This window comes from Pristiophorus japonicus, chromosome 2, assembly GCF_044704955.1.
Source record: "Pristiophorus japonicus isolate sPriJap1 chromosome 2, sPriJap1.hap1, whole genome shotgun sequence".
Classification (NCBI taxonomy): Eukaryota; Metazoa; Chordata; class Chondrichthyes; family Pristiophoridae; genus Pristiophorus; species Pristiophorus japonicus.
The window spans coordinates 12,219,295-12,234,362 of record NC_091978.1 but is presented as its reverse complement, the minus strand read 5'-3'; positions in this window follow the sequence as shown (position 1 = coordinate 12,234,362).

The following is a 15,068-nucleotide window of genomic DNA, read 5'->3' as shown; positions in this document are numbered from 1 at the left end:
GATAGACGCAGATCTGGAACATTATGTTCGCAGGTGCAACACGTGTGCCCAGCTGGGCAATGTGCCCAGGGAAGCCCCCCTTTGCCCCTGGTCCTGGCCCGCCAAGCCTTGGTCACGCATCCATGTGGTCTACGCAGGTCCTTTTATGGGAAAAATGTTTTTGGTTGTAGTAGCCGACTACTCCAAATGGATCGAGTATGACATTTTAAATTCAAGCACATCCTCTGCCACGGTAGAAAAATCTACGGGCAATGTTCGCCGCCCACGGTCTACCGGATATCTTGGTCGGCGACAATGGCCCGTGCTTCACAAGCACTGAATTCCAGGACTTCATGGCAGGCAATGGAATTAACTATGTCAGAACGGCACCGTTCAAGCCGGCTTCAAACGGCCAGGCGGAACGAGCAGTGCAGATAATCAAACAGGGGATGCTCAGATTCCAAGGGGGTTCCCTACAAAGCCGCTTATCACGCTTCCTGTTGGCCTACAGATCCCGACCACACTCGCTCACAAGGATTCCACCCGCAGAGCTGCTGATGAAAAGGACGCTCAAAACCAGGTTATCCCTTATACACCCCACCATGAAAGAAATTGTTGAGAGCAGGCGCCAGTCACAATGTGACTACCATGACAGGAATGCGAGGGTGCGATGTATTGATGTAAATGACTCTGTCTTTGTCCTCAACTACGCTGCAGGGTCCAAATGGCTCGCAGGCACCGTGATTGCCAAAGAGGGAAATAGGATTCTGGTAGTTAAACTTACCAATGGACAAATCTGCCGCAAACACGTGGATCAAACAAAAAGGAGGTTCAGCAAACCATAGAAGAAGCAGAGGAAGAACACGATATAGAGTTCACTCCACTACAGGTGACCGAACACCGGAACCAAAGGGAGGAGAGACTGTGGGCAGTCCAGACAGGCCTGAGGCACTGCAAACAGCAGACACTCAGGCCAGCGCCCAACAACCGGAGCCCCAACTCAGGCGCTCTGCAAGGGAGCGTAAATCACCAGAGAGACTCAACCTGTGATCCCAATAAGATTTTGGGGGGGGGGAAGGTGATGTCATGTATTCAACCAGCATTGTAACCCATGTATAAACTGACCTAAGTTGTACACCGTGAGAACAATGACCACTAGGTGTTGAACTTGTGGGAGATACTCCTAACCTGGACCTTCAGATATAAAAGGGGAAGCTCCACCCACCTTCATCACTTGAGTGCTATGGAATAAAGGACAGGTCACAGACTGACCTTCTCTCAAGCATGGGCCTCGTGTGCATTTATACTGTATAGTAAGGACGTAACACCCAGGGAACCATATTTACTTTAGCCACTCTGTTCCTTTTGCACAACAGAAGAATACATTTCACACAGCCAGAATGCACCGCACCTGACTGGACACTGAAGGAAAGCAATGCTCACTGAAAGAATGCAGGGCACGTTGAAGGAATGCACAGCACACTGAAGGAGTGAACTGCACATTGAAGGCATGCACGGCTCACTGACAGAATGTACAACTCACAGATGGAATGCACTGCACACTGAAGGAATACACTGCACATTGAAGATATGCACTGCACGCTGAAGAAATGCACTGCACAATGAAGGAATGCATTGCATACTGAAGGAATGAACTGAACACTGAAGATATGCACATCGGGGAATTAATAATGGGGAACAGGAAAATGGCAAATACATTAAACAAATATTTTGTATCAGTCTTCACAGTAGAAGACACTAAAAACGTCCTAATAGGAGATAATCAAGAGGCTATAGGGAGGGAGGAACTTAATACAATCACTATCACTAAAGAAGTAATATTCAGTAAAATAATGGGACGAAAGGTGGATCCCCTGGATCTGATGGCTTGCATTCTAGGGTCCTAAAAGAAGCAGCTGCAGAGACAGTGGATGCATTGGTTGTAATCTACCAAAATTCCCTGGATTCTGGGGAGGTCCCAGCGGATTGGGAAACCGCAAATTTAAAAAAGCAGGCAGACAGAAAGCAGGAAACTATAGACTGGTTAGCCTAACATCTGTGGTTGGTAAAATGTTGGAGTCAAGTGATCAGGAAGGCCAATGGTATCTTGGCCTTTATTGCAAAGGGAATGAAGTATAGAAGCAGGGAAGTCTTACTACAGCTATACAGGGTATTGGTGAGGCCACACCTGAAATACTGCGTGCAGTTTTGGTTTCCATATTTAAGAAAGGATATACTTGCTTTGGAGGCAGTTCAGAGAAGGTTCACTTGGTTGATTCCGGGGATGAGGGGGTTGACTTATGAGGAAAGGTTGAGTAAGTTGGTATTATGTTTGTAATGTACCTATGAATGACTCCACGAGGCAATGTGTTGTACTCAAACTGTAGTGACCTTGGTCCTTTATTCCTAACTCCAAAGTGAGGCAGCCGCATGGTGGCTACCCTTTTATACAGCCCCTGCCACCAGGGCAGGAAACCCCGGTCTCCACCTGTTGCACCCTCTAGTGGTGCCAGCATGTATATACACAGTGTAAACTTTATTACGTCAGGTAAACACATCTCCCTCTTATGCAACTATACAGTGACTACACAGAGAGTATAACTATAGTCTGCATATATAACATCACTCTCCCGCTTTGTTCCAATTACCTTTGCACTATGTGCTCTGGCTTAGCTCACCCCAGGCTTAAGTGCCAATAGCCCTTGCACCTTGGCTGTGCTTTGGCTTGGCTCTCTCCCTGTTAACCCCAAGTCCTTTTGCCACAACATTGGGTAGTGGTTACCAGTTTGGATGGTCCGATGATGCAGTGGAGGTTCCAGTGGGTTCTGGGTGTGATCCATGTGTGTGTCCATGGCTACATACATCCATTTCCGCCCACACAGCGAAATTGTGCAGCAGGCCCATTACATAAACATACAGGATTAGACAGAGTGCAAGTACAAAGAAAGAAAGAAAAAAACATTTTTTTTTATAGTTTGTATCATGACACCTTGGTTCAGTGACTTACATTCGTTACCTTTTACAGTCGTGCACCAGGATTGGGTAGATTGCATTCATGGTTCAGTCATGGTCAGTACTGAGGTAGCAGTACAGGTATGTGAGGACGCAGGTTCCAGAGCAACCGGACGGGGTCCTAGTCGTGTGGTGGCAGTGCTGTTCCCCCTGCTAGCGGGGTGGGCTTGGTTTGCTCACCTTGCCAGGACTCAGGGTCTTTGCCGTTGCCTAGTGGTGGGCAGAGCCACAGATGTGTGTGGCCTCCCTGTCCTCCTTTGAGGGCTGCAGGATCTTCTGCCTGCTCTCTAACAGTGTTGGGAACCTGGCTGTTCCAGGTCCCGTTTGGGGAACTTGTTGGTTTTGACCTTTTGCTCCCGAACATGGCCGAGGTAGCAACTGGGTCTGTGCGCCGTCTCCACCCGTGTGGTGGGCAACGGCGGCTGTTTTCGTTTCCAGGTCCGTGGCGAATAGTGCCATCGGGTGCCTGCAGCGTGGGATAGACCCGGGGCAGGGTATCAGGACCAGTGCCTTCACTCTTCTGAGGTCGCTGACCTATAACTTGTGGGGACAGCTGGGGCAGGACATCTTCATCCTCCCGAATTTGCTCGCTTGCTACTTTTGGGGAAACTCTACTCCCGACATCTTGCAACATTTTGTTCTTTACATTCTTAATCGGTTCATTGCATTGATTGCCATGCATACAATGTCTCTTTAAGTTCAGTTGGTTGCAGGTCTCCTTTAAGAGAACCCTGCTGGCTTTACCCCAATCAAATCCTTTGTTAGACACCACATGTTGGTCCCTCAGCGTTGCACCTTGTGGTATTGCCAATCCATCTTTTTGTTCAACCATGCTGCACCTCGCTGCAGCAGGGACGCCTTTTTGCCTCTGTCCTCGAGGTCGACTGCCTTGATCCTTCTGTCCTGCGATTCTGCCACAAAAGCTGGAAGAGTGCCTCTGAATTCAATCTTCCTCCCCAGGAGTCCTGCCACTGGAGCCGGGAAGGTACTTTTAGGTCGTTCCGGTCGGATCATTGCCATGCAGTCATGAGGGAAGGTCTGTGCCTCAGGTGCTGCGCTGGTCTGTTCTCTGGTGCCTGGCCCAAGCAAAGGTGAGGTTTTTCTTTGCCTCTAAGCATGGGGGACATCCATTGCTGCAGTGAAGAGGTCTTCCCGTTTCCAGTGGATCTTCCCCATCCATCTTCTTCCGAGTAGCATTGGACCATCACCTGCAACAATCCACAGAGGTAACTTGTGCACCAGGCCATTATGGATGACACTTATATCCGCAATACCAAGGACTGGGATCAGCTCCTTGGTTACGTGTGCAACTTTTCCTGTATTGGAACCAGCTCGGGTCAGTTTTCGTTCCATAGCCTCTCCAAGACATGCTGGCTCATCACTGACTGACTCGCTCCCGTGTCCACTTCCATGAAGACTGAAACGCCGTCTAGCTCGACTTCCAGCTTCATGGAGGACAATCGGTGGTGCAGGTAGACACTCCACACACTTCTTCTTGCGGCTGAGCTGCCTCTCTGGCCAAATCATCATACTCCCCGCTGGATTCAAAATCATCGACCGACTCCTCTGCTAGGCGGTGAGTCGTATTTCTTTTACACATGCGCTGGAGGTGGCCCTTCATGTTACAGGCTTTGCATACATACTCAGCAAACCGACACTGGTGAGCCCTATGGTTTCTTCCGAAACGCCAGCCTGGTGCTACTCGATTAGCACCCCTCGGTGGACTCTGAGTTCTGGAACCCTGAGGTTTGTGCTCTCTGCCCTCGGCAGAGCCACGTTCTACAGCCTTGCCTGCGAAAGGCACAATTCTGTGTACAGTACTTGCTGGGTTTGAGTCCACAGGGTGAATAATTTGCTTGGTGCTGCAGGTCGAGGTCATGAACACCTGACTGATGCTGATGGCCTTCTGCAGGTTGACTGTGGTGTCGGCAGATAATAGCTTGTGAAGGAGGCCCTCGTAGCCAATTCCTATAACGAAGATGTCTCGCAATGCTCCGTTTTGGTGCGTGCCGAAATCACACGGTGCCGCAAGTCTCCTGAGATCGGCTGCATATTTTGCAATCTCCTGGCCCTCAGGTCTGCGGTGAGTGTAGAATCTGTGCCTGGCCGTGAGGATGCTCTCTTTTGGCTTAAGTTGTTCGTGAATTAGTGCATTCAGCTCATCGTATGTGTTATCCTTGGCCTTCGTGGGTGCCAACAAGTCCCTGATGAGGCGGTAGACCTTGGACCCACAACTGGTCAGCAGTATAGACTTGCGCTTCTCCGCCAATGTGTCCGTCTCCCCTGCCAGGTCGTTTGCCACGAAATACATCTCGAGCCTTTCCGTGAAGGCATCCCAATCATCACTCTCTGTGAAGTCTTTTAGTGTGCCAAATGTAGCCATAATATTGCGTGAAATTCCTTATTCTCATCGCCAGTTATTATGTTTGTACTGTACCTATGAATGACTCCACGAGGCAATGTGTTGTACTCAAACTGTAGTGACCTTGGTCCTTTATTCCTAACTCCAGAGTGAGGCAGCTGCATGGTGGCTCCCCTTTTATACAGCCCCTGCCACCAGGGCAGGACAGGAAACCCCGCTCTCCACCAGTTGCACCCTCTAGTGGTGCCAGCATGTATATACACAGTGTAAAACTTATCGATAGTACATCAGGTAAAGTCTCCATCTTATGCAACTATACAGTGACTACACAGAGAGTACATCTATAGTCTGCGTATATAACAGTTGGGCCTCTACTCATTGGAATTCAGAAGAATGAGAGGTGATTTTATCGAGACGTATAAGATTATGAGGGGGCTTGACAGAGTGGATGCAGAGAGGATGTTTTCACTGATGGGAGAAACTCGAGCTAGAGGGCACGATCTTAGAATAAGGGGCCGCCCATTTAAAACAGAGATGAAGAGAAATTTCTTCTCTCAGAGGGCTGTGAATCTGTGGAATTTGCTGCCTCAGAGAGCTGTGGAATCTGGGACATTGAATAAATTTAAGACAGAAATAGACGGTTTCTTAATTGATAAGGAGATAAGAGATTATGGGGAACGGGCAGGGAAGTGGAGCTGAATCCATGATCGGATCAACCATGATCTTATTGAATGGCAGAGCAGGCTCGAGGGGCTGTATGGCCTAATCCTGTTCCTATTTCTTATGTTTTTATGTTCTTCTTATTAAAAAAGCAGTAGCAGGACATTTGAAAAAGCATAATTCAATCAAACAGAGTCAGCATGGTTTTATGAAAGGGAAATCATATTTGACAAATTTGCTGGAGTTCTTTGAGGATATAACGAACAGGGTGGATAAAGGGGAACCAGTGGATGTGGTGTAATTAGATTTCCAGAAGGCATTCGATAAGGTGCCACGTAAAAGTTCGCTGCACAAGATAAAAGTTCATGGGGTTGGGAGTAATAGAGGATTGGCTAACTAACAAAAAACAGAGAGTTGGGATAAACGGGTCATTTTACGGTTGGCAAACAGTAACTAGTGGGGTGCCGCAAGGATTGGTGCTGGGGCCTCAACTACTTACAATCTATATTAATGACTTGGATGAAGGGACCGAGTGTAATGTAGCCAAGTTTGCCGATGATACAAAGATGGGTGGGAAAGCAAATTGTGAGCAGGACACAAAAAATCTGCAAAGGGATATAGGACTAGATTTTTTTTTCATGTATAATGCCCACTTAACATCCATTTTACCGCTGAAATGAGGTATAATGCCCAGATGTCGCCCATTTAGCCACAAAATGGAAACTGACGCCCATTTTTCGGAAACTTATCGCCAAGCATTACTTTCTCCATGTGCGTAACGCCGGGAAAATATAATACTGCCCGCCCACTTTTTTTGGGTGGAATCATCAGAATGGGCAAAATCAACGCCCATAATATCGCCCGCACGGAATTAATGGCAAAACTCAATAATACCGACCGCCCACTTTATTTTGTCGCAAAGATCATATTTGCTGGAAATAACGTCCAGGAGATTGCTCAGTGTCACTTTCACTACCTCGCACACATCTCGCCCACAATATCCCTCGCCCCAAAAAACGGCAGGAAAAAGTGAAACTAACCAGAATTACTCACAGCGGTATGAACACCATGTTCTAAATCACATCATTTAAAAGGCTGCTCTGCTTCAACCTCGGGGGAGTTTGGATGCACTCTGGAGGTCTTTGGAGGTGATGTGAACAAACATCTTTATCATACTGTGGATGATTGGAATTTAATAGATGTCTTCGTCGGGACATTCATTCTTTGTGACCAATCGGTGGAAATCATATAGACTCGAGATCACCGAAGGTACCCTCCACAGCATTATGTGCCCAATGTAAGATATGCCAGACAGATGAGAAGGACCAGATGTTACAGCCCCCGCAAGTACAAGGAGAAGCATTCTTACCTCGACTTGCCCGACACCACCTGCCTTCGGAGACTGCGCTTCCACAAAGAGGTTATCACTGAGGTATGCCAGCTGATAAGGGCAGATCTGTAGCCTGCCAGCACCATCAGGACTGCACTGTCCGTCGAGGTCAAAGTCACCGCGACACTGTCGTCCTACGCATCGGGTTCTTTTCAGGCCTCAGCTGATGACATTTGCGGTCTGTCTCAGCATGCCACAGATTGCTGCATTAGACAGGTCACTGAAGCCCTGTATGCATGCAGGAGGGACTTTATCAGCTTTCCTATGACCAAGGAGGCTCAGACTGAGAGGACACTAGGATTCTACCAAATTGCAAACATCCCCAAGGTGCAGGGAGCAATAGACTGTATGCTCATCGCTATGTGGGCACCTTTTCAGGATGCAGAGGTTTTCAGGAACTGCAAGGGATTCCACTCCCTGAATGTGCAACTCGTTGTCGACCACCAGCAAATTATACTGGCAGTGAATGCTACATTTCTGGGCAGCATCCATGATGCTCACATCCTGTGTGAGAGCACTGTATCAGACTTGTTTAACAATCAGCCACAAGGTCAATGCTGGATGCTTGGTGACAAAGGAAATGGCCTTGCCACCTGACTGATGACCTCCCTGCGTCACACTCACACTGAAGCCGAGATGCGATACAACGAGGGCCACAGAGCGACTCGCAATATCATCGAGAAATCCATTGGCGTGCTTAAGCAGTGCTTTAAATGCCTGGATCACTCAGGAGGCGAGCTCCAATATCACCCTGAGCAGGTAGCTCAAATCGTAGTGGTGTGCTCCATGCTGCACAACTTGGCTATCAGGAGGGGACAAGAATTGCCTGATGAGTCTGACAATCCACCTCACCAGAGAGAGGAAGAGGAGGACAAGGAGGCGGACGCTGACATTGGCCCAGACAATCAGGCTGATGCTGAAGCCATGCCCCAGCCCCCCTGTAGACCACATGAAAGGGCCCGTGATGGCAACATAGCTGCAAGAGTCTTACATCAGGAGCTCATCAATGAGTGCTTTGCCTGAAAGAACGTTGGTGGTATTTACAAGGCTGGCACACTGCTGGGTATGCAAGTCATCATCATCATAGTCAGTCCCTTGGAATCGAGGAAGACTTGCTTCCACTCCCAAAGTGAGTTCTCTGATGGCTGAACAGTCCGATACGAGAGCCACAGACCTTGTTACAAGTGGGACATACATTCGTCGAGGGAAGGTGTGGGTGGGGCTGGTTTGCCGCGCGCTCCTTCTGCTGCTTGCGCTTGACCTCTTCGCGCTCTTTGCGTCGAGACTCGAAGAGCTCAACACCCTCCCGGATGCACTTTCTCCACCTCGGGTGGTCTGCGGCCAGGGTCTCCCAGGTGTCAGTGGTGATGTCGCACTTTACCAGGGAGGCTTTGAGGGTGTCCTTACAACGTTTCCACTACCCACCTTTGGCTCGTTTACCATGAAGGAGCTCAGGTCATACAACAATGGTGGGCATCACATTGGTGACAGTTAAAGTATAAGTTGATTGAAGTTAAGTGTAATTATCACCTTTGATGTTAAGGAATCACCAGTGTGTAACGGTGCAGCTATCTGAGCTAATGTGCAACAAGGTTTTGTTAAATAATAAACATTTAAACAGAGCATTTGTCTGAAATCATAAGTATTTAAAAAAAAACAATCCTCCCCGCCCCCTCGCTTCTCATCCCCACCTCTACCCCTTCCCCTTCCCCTCCTGACTCCAAACCGCCTGGCCGAGGAGCTCATCATTGGGGGGGGGGGGGGAGAGGGGGGAATGACGGCCGAACCGCTGCTTGGATGGATACAAGAGAGGACAGTCCCGAGGTGGGAAAGTGCTCCAATTCAGAAGCAAGATGTTGCTCCTGGCTCTCAAGTGTCATTGACAATGGGCGTGCAGCATCTTGGGGTGCAGTGCCGCTGGGCGCCTTTGCCACCAGTGTTCCTGGCTACCAGCTGCAGGGCTTTCTCCATCCCTTCCATGTTATATATTCTTTGTTGGACAAAAAAACGTTGCCAACTATGTTCTTGGTGCTTAGTAGGCATACTAAACATTACAGAAACATGGCTGAAAGAGGGGCAGGTTTGGCAGATCAATATTCCTGGCTACAGGATATTTAGACAAGATAGAGAGGGGGTAAAAAAGGGGGGGTGGGGTTGCAGCACTGATTAAAGAAACTATTACAGCGGTGAGGAGGGATAATATTTAAGAGGGACCATCAAATGAGGCCATATGGGTCGAATTGAAAAATAAAAAAGGGGCGATCACACTGCTGGGAGTGTATTATAGACCCCCAAACAGTGGGAGGGAGAAAGAGGAGCACATATGTAGGCAAATTTCTGTGAAGTCTAAAAACCATAGGGTAGTAATAGTAGGGGATTTTAACTCTTCAAATATTGATTGGGACAAATTTAGTGTAAAGGGTATAGAGGGTGCAGAATTCTTGAAATACATTCAAGAGAACTTTTTAGTCAGTATGTAGCAAGCCAAACACGAGAGAGGGCAGTTTTGGATTTAGTTTTGGGGAATGAAACTGGGTAGGTTGAAGGGGTATTAGTGGGAGAGCACTTGGGTGCAAATGACCATAATTCAGTCAGATTCAAGTTGGTTATGGATAAGGACAAGGATAGACCTGAATAAAAGTTCCGAATTGGGGAAAAGCTAATTTTGCTAAGTTAAGGAGTGATTTGGCCATAGTGGCCTGGAAACAGCTACTTGTGGGTAAATCAGTGTCGGAACAGTGGGAGGCATTCAAGGAGGAGATCCGGAAGGCTCAGGCCAAACATGTGTCCTTAAAGAAAAAGGCTGGGAAAAATATTTCTAGAGCCCCCTGGATGACAAGGGACTTATAGGGGAGGATTAAGAAAAAAAGGGACGCTTAGGTCATATACCAACGGCTAAATATTTTAGAATCTTTAGAGAAATATAGAAAGTTAAGAGGCAAAAGTAAAAAGGATCTTAGGAATGCTAAGAGAGAGCACGAGAAATTCTTGGCCAGTAAAATTAAGGAAAACCCTAAGATGTTCTATAAATATATTAAGAATAAGAGGGTAACTAAAGAAAGGGTAGGGCCTATTAGAGACCATGAGGGTAATCTTTGTGTGGAGGCAGAAGATGTTGGAGGGTTCTTAATGAATACTTTGCATCTGTTTTCACAAAGGAAAGGGGCAATGCAGATACTGCTATCGAGGAGGGGTGTGATATTCTGATGGAATAAATATAGAGAGTGTAGTGTATGAAGCACTCAAATCATTGACTCCACACGGTCTGGTGTTGTAATAACTGCCATGACCTTAGTCCTTTATTGTGTAACTCCAGAGTGCCTCTCAGGTGTGGTGGGCAGCCTTTTATACTCTGTCTTGCAGGTACTTCCAGGTCTCCCACCACAGCTCCCTCTGTGGCGCACCATTGAACTTATACATTTAATGTACCTGGACAATACATAACAGAGAGAAAGGAAGTATTAAGGGGTTTAGCAGCTTTGAAAGTACATAAATTCCCAGGCCCGGATGAAATGAATTTCAGGCTGTTGAGCGAAGTAAAAGAGGAAATAGCAGAGGCCTTGACCATCATTTTCCAGTCCTCTTTGGATCTGGGCATGGTGCCGGAGGATTGGAGGACTGGTAATATAGCACCCTTGTTTAAGACGGGAAAAGGGGATAGGCCAAGTAATTACAGGCCTGTCAGCCTAACCTCAGTGGAGGGAAAATTAATGTAAAAATTCCTGAAAGACAGGATAAATCTGCATTTGGAAAGGCAGGGATTAATTAGGGACAGTCAGCACGGATTTGTTAAGGGAAGATCGTGTTTGACTAACCTGATTGAATTTTTGAGGAGGTAACCAAAAGGGTCGATGAGGGTAGTGCGTACAATGTAGTATATATGAACTTTAGTAAGGCTTTTGATTAGGTCCCACATGGTAGACTAGTCATGAAGGTTAAAGCCGATGGGATACAGGGCAAAGTGGCAAGTTGGATCCAAAATTGGCTTGGAGGTAGGAAGCAAAGGGTAATGATTGATAGATGTTTTTGTGACTGGAAGGATGTTTCCAGTGGGGTTCCGCAGGGCTCAGTACTGGGTCCCTTGCTTTTTGTATATATATCAACAATTTAGATTTGAATATAGTGAGTAATATTAAGAAGTTTGCAGATGACACTAAAATTGGCTGTGTGGTTGATAATGAAGAGGAAAGTCATGAGCTGCAGGTGGATATCAATGTACTGGTCAGGTGGGCAGAACAGTGACAAATGGAATTTAATTCAGAGAAATGTGAGGTGATGCACTTTGGGAGGGCTAATAAGGAAAGGGTATACACATTAAGCGATAGGCCACTTAATAGTGTAAATGAACAAAGGGACCTTCGAGTGCTTGTCCACAGATCCCTGAAAGTAGCAGGCCAGATGGATAAGGTGATTAAGAAGGCATACGGAATGCCTTTATTGGCCGAGGCATAGAATATAAGAGCAGGGGGGTTATGCCTAAAACGTATAATACTTTGGTTATGCCACAGCTGGAGTACTGCGTGCAGTTCTGGTCGCCGTATTATAGGAGGACGTGATTGCTAGAGAGGGTGCAGAGGAGATTTACTAGGATGCTGCCTGGAATGGAGAATCTTAGTTATGAAGACAGATTGGATAGGCTGGATTTGTTCTCATTGGAACAGAGGAGTTTGAGAGGAGACCTCATCGAGGTGTACAAAATATTGAGGGGCCTGGACATAGTGGACAGTAATGGTCTATTTCCATTGGTGGAGGGGTTCTATTACGAGGGGGCATAGTTTTAAGGTGGTTGGTGGAAGGTTTAGAGGGGATTTGAGGGGGGCTTCTTTACACAGAGGGTTGTGGGGATCTGGAACTCGCTGCCTGGAAGAGTGTTGGATGCAGAAACCATCACCACTTTTAAAGATGGTTGAATGGGCACTTAAAGTTCAGTAACCTGCAGGGTTACAGACCTAGAGCTGGTAAGTGGGATTAGACTGGATGACCTTTTGCTGGACGGTGCAGATATAATGGTAAGTACTGCAGGGAATAGAATACGGCCAGGGTGATCTCCCGGACTAGTTTCAATCACCTGGATGGGTTGGAGAGGAATTTTCCCAGATTTTTTCTCCCTAAATTGGCCTGGATTTTGATCTGGTTTTTGCATCTCCCAGGAGATCACATAGCTCCCGTTGGGGTGGAGTGCAGAATGTTTCAGTGTAAGGGGTGTCGCAGTTGTGTGAGGCAGACTGGTTGGGCTGGGTTTGCCTTTCCGTCATTGTTCATAGGTTTATATGTAACCTTTAGGGCTGCTGACCGAGGGCCGTGCGGCTCTTTGTCGGCCGGCGCGGACACGATGGGCCAAAATGGCCTCCTTCTGCGCTGCAAATTTCTATGTTTGTATGTTTCTAGGCTTTTTGCTGCTGGTGAATCTCTATCGTGCCTCCCACAACAGCCAAACAAGCACACACCACACCCATACACGTTTTCAGTCCCTCTCTGCTCCCTCTCTCTCTGTCTCCTCTTCTGCGCATGTCATGATGACCCCTGACCTACTGAATCGCGGGAAATGAGCGTTGCCATGCCGTTGCTAAGGACGGCGACACTTTACGGCAGAAGGTCAGAAAGATTTAACGCTACCGCCCATTTCAGTCGCTCATGGTAATGCCCAATTTCAAAAACGGGGATGAGCAGCTTTGAGAATGGGAACAAGCTGGCGATCTGAAAACTCGCTCATTTTTGGGCGATCCGCACAAAAGTGTACAATCTAGCCCATAGACAGGCTGAGTGAATGGGCAAACATTTGGCAGATGGAGTATAATTTAGGAAAATGTGAGGTTATTCCCTTTGGCAGGAAAAATTGAAAAGCAAATTATAATTTAAAGGGAGAAAAATTGCAAAGTGCTTCAGTACAGAGGGACCTGGGGGTCCTTGTGCATGAAACACAAAAATTAAGTATGTAGGTACAGCAAGCAATCAGGAAGGCAAATGGAATGTTGGCCTTTATTGCAAGGGGGATAGAGTATAAAAGCAGAGAAGTCCTGCTGCAACTGTACAGGGTATTGGTGAGGCCACACCTGGAGTACTGCGTACAGTTTTGGTCTCCGTATTTAAGGAAGGATATACTTGCATTGGAGGCAGTTCAGAGAAGGTTCACTAGGTTGATTCCGGAGATGAGGGGGTTGTCCTCTGAAGATAGATTGAATAGGTTGGGTCCGTAATCATTGGAGTTCAGAAGAATGAGAGGTGATCTTATCGAAAAGTATAAGATAACAAGGTGGATGCAGAGAGTATATTTGCACTCATAGGGGGAACTAAAACTAGGGGGCATAGTCTCAGAATAAGGTGCGGCCTATTTAAAACTGATATGAGGAGGAATTTCTTCTCTCAGAGGGTTGTAATTCTGTGGAATTCTCTGTCCCGGAGAGCTGTGGAGGCTGGGTCATTGAATATATTTAAGGCGGAGATCGACAGATTTTTGAGCGATCGGATAATACAGGGTTATGCGGAGCGGGCAGGGAAGTGGAGCTGACTCGAGGGGTCAGATAAGAACATAAGCACAAAAGAAATAGGAGCAAGAGTAGGTCATACAGCCCCTCGAGCCTGCTCCGCCATTCAATAAGATCATGGCTGATCTGATCATGGACTCAGCTCCACTTCCCTGCCCGCTCCCCATAACCCCTTATCACCTTATCGGTTAAGAATCTGTCTATCTCTGTCTTAAATTTATTAACTGACCCAGCTTCCACAGCTCTCTGAGGTAGCAAATTCCACAGATTTACAACCCCCTGAGAGAAGAAATCCCTCCTCATCTCAGTTTTAAATGGGCGGTCCCTTATCCTAAGATCGTGCCCTCTAGTTCTAGTCTCCCCCATCAGTGGAAACATCCTCTCTGCATCCACCTTGTCAAGCCCCCTCATAATCTTATACGTTTAAATAAGATCACCTCTCATCCTTCTGAATTCCAATGAGTAGAGGCCCAACCAACTCAACCTTTCGTCATAAGTCAACCCCCTCATCCCCGGGATCAACCTGGTGAACCTTCTCTGAACTGCCTCCAAAGCAAGTATATCCTTTTGTAAATATGGAAGTTAAAACTGCACGCAGTATTCCAGGTGTGACCTCACCAATACCCTGTAGAACTGTAGCCAGACTTCCCTGCTTTTATACTCCTGCTTAAATAGTCTAATCCTGCTCCTATTATGTTCCTGTGTTCTTGCAATGGAATCCTTCAATGTGCATTGCATTCCCTGCAAACTTACAATGTACATTCCTTCAGTATGGAGTGCATTCCTCCAGTGTCCAGTGCATTCCTTCAATGTGCAGTGCATTCCTTCAATGTGCAGGAAATTCCTTCAATGTGCAGTGCATTCCTTCAATGTGCAGTGCATTCCTTCAATGTGCAGGAAATTCCTTCAATGTGCAGGAAATTCCTTCAATGTGCAGTGCATTCCTTCAATGTGCAGGAAATTCCTTCAATATGCAGTACATTCCGTCAGTGTGCAGCGCATTATTTCACTGTGCAGTGCATTCCTTCAATGTGCAGTGCATTCTTTAAATGAGCTGTGCACTCTGTCTGTGTGCGATGCTTTCCTTCATTGTACAGTGCATTCTGTAAGTGTGCAGCACATGCCTACAATGTGCATTGCTTCAGGTCATCAAAATCCACGGTGCAGACTTGGTCAACGT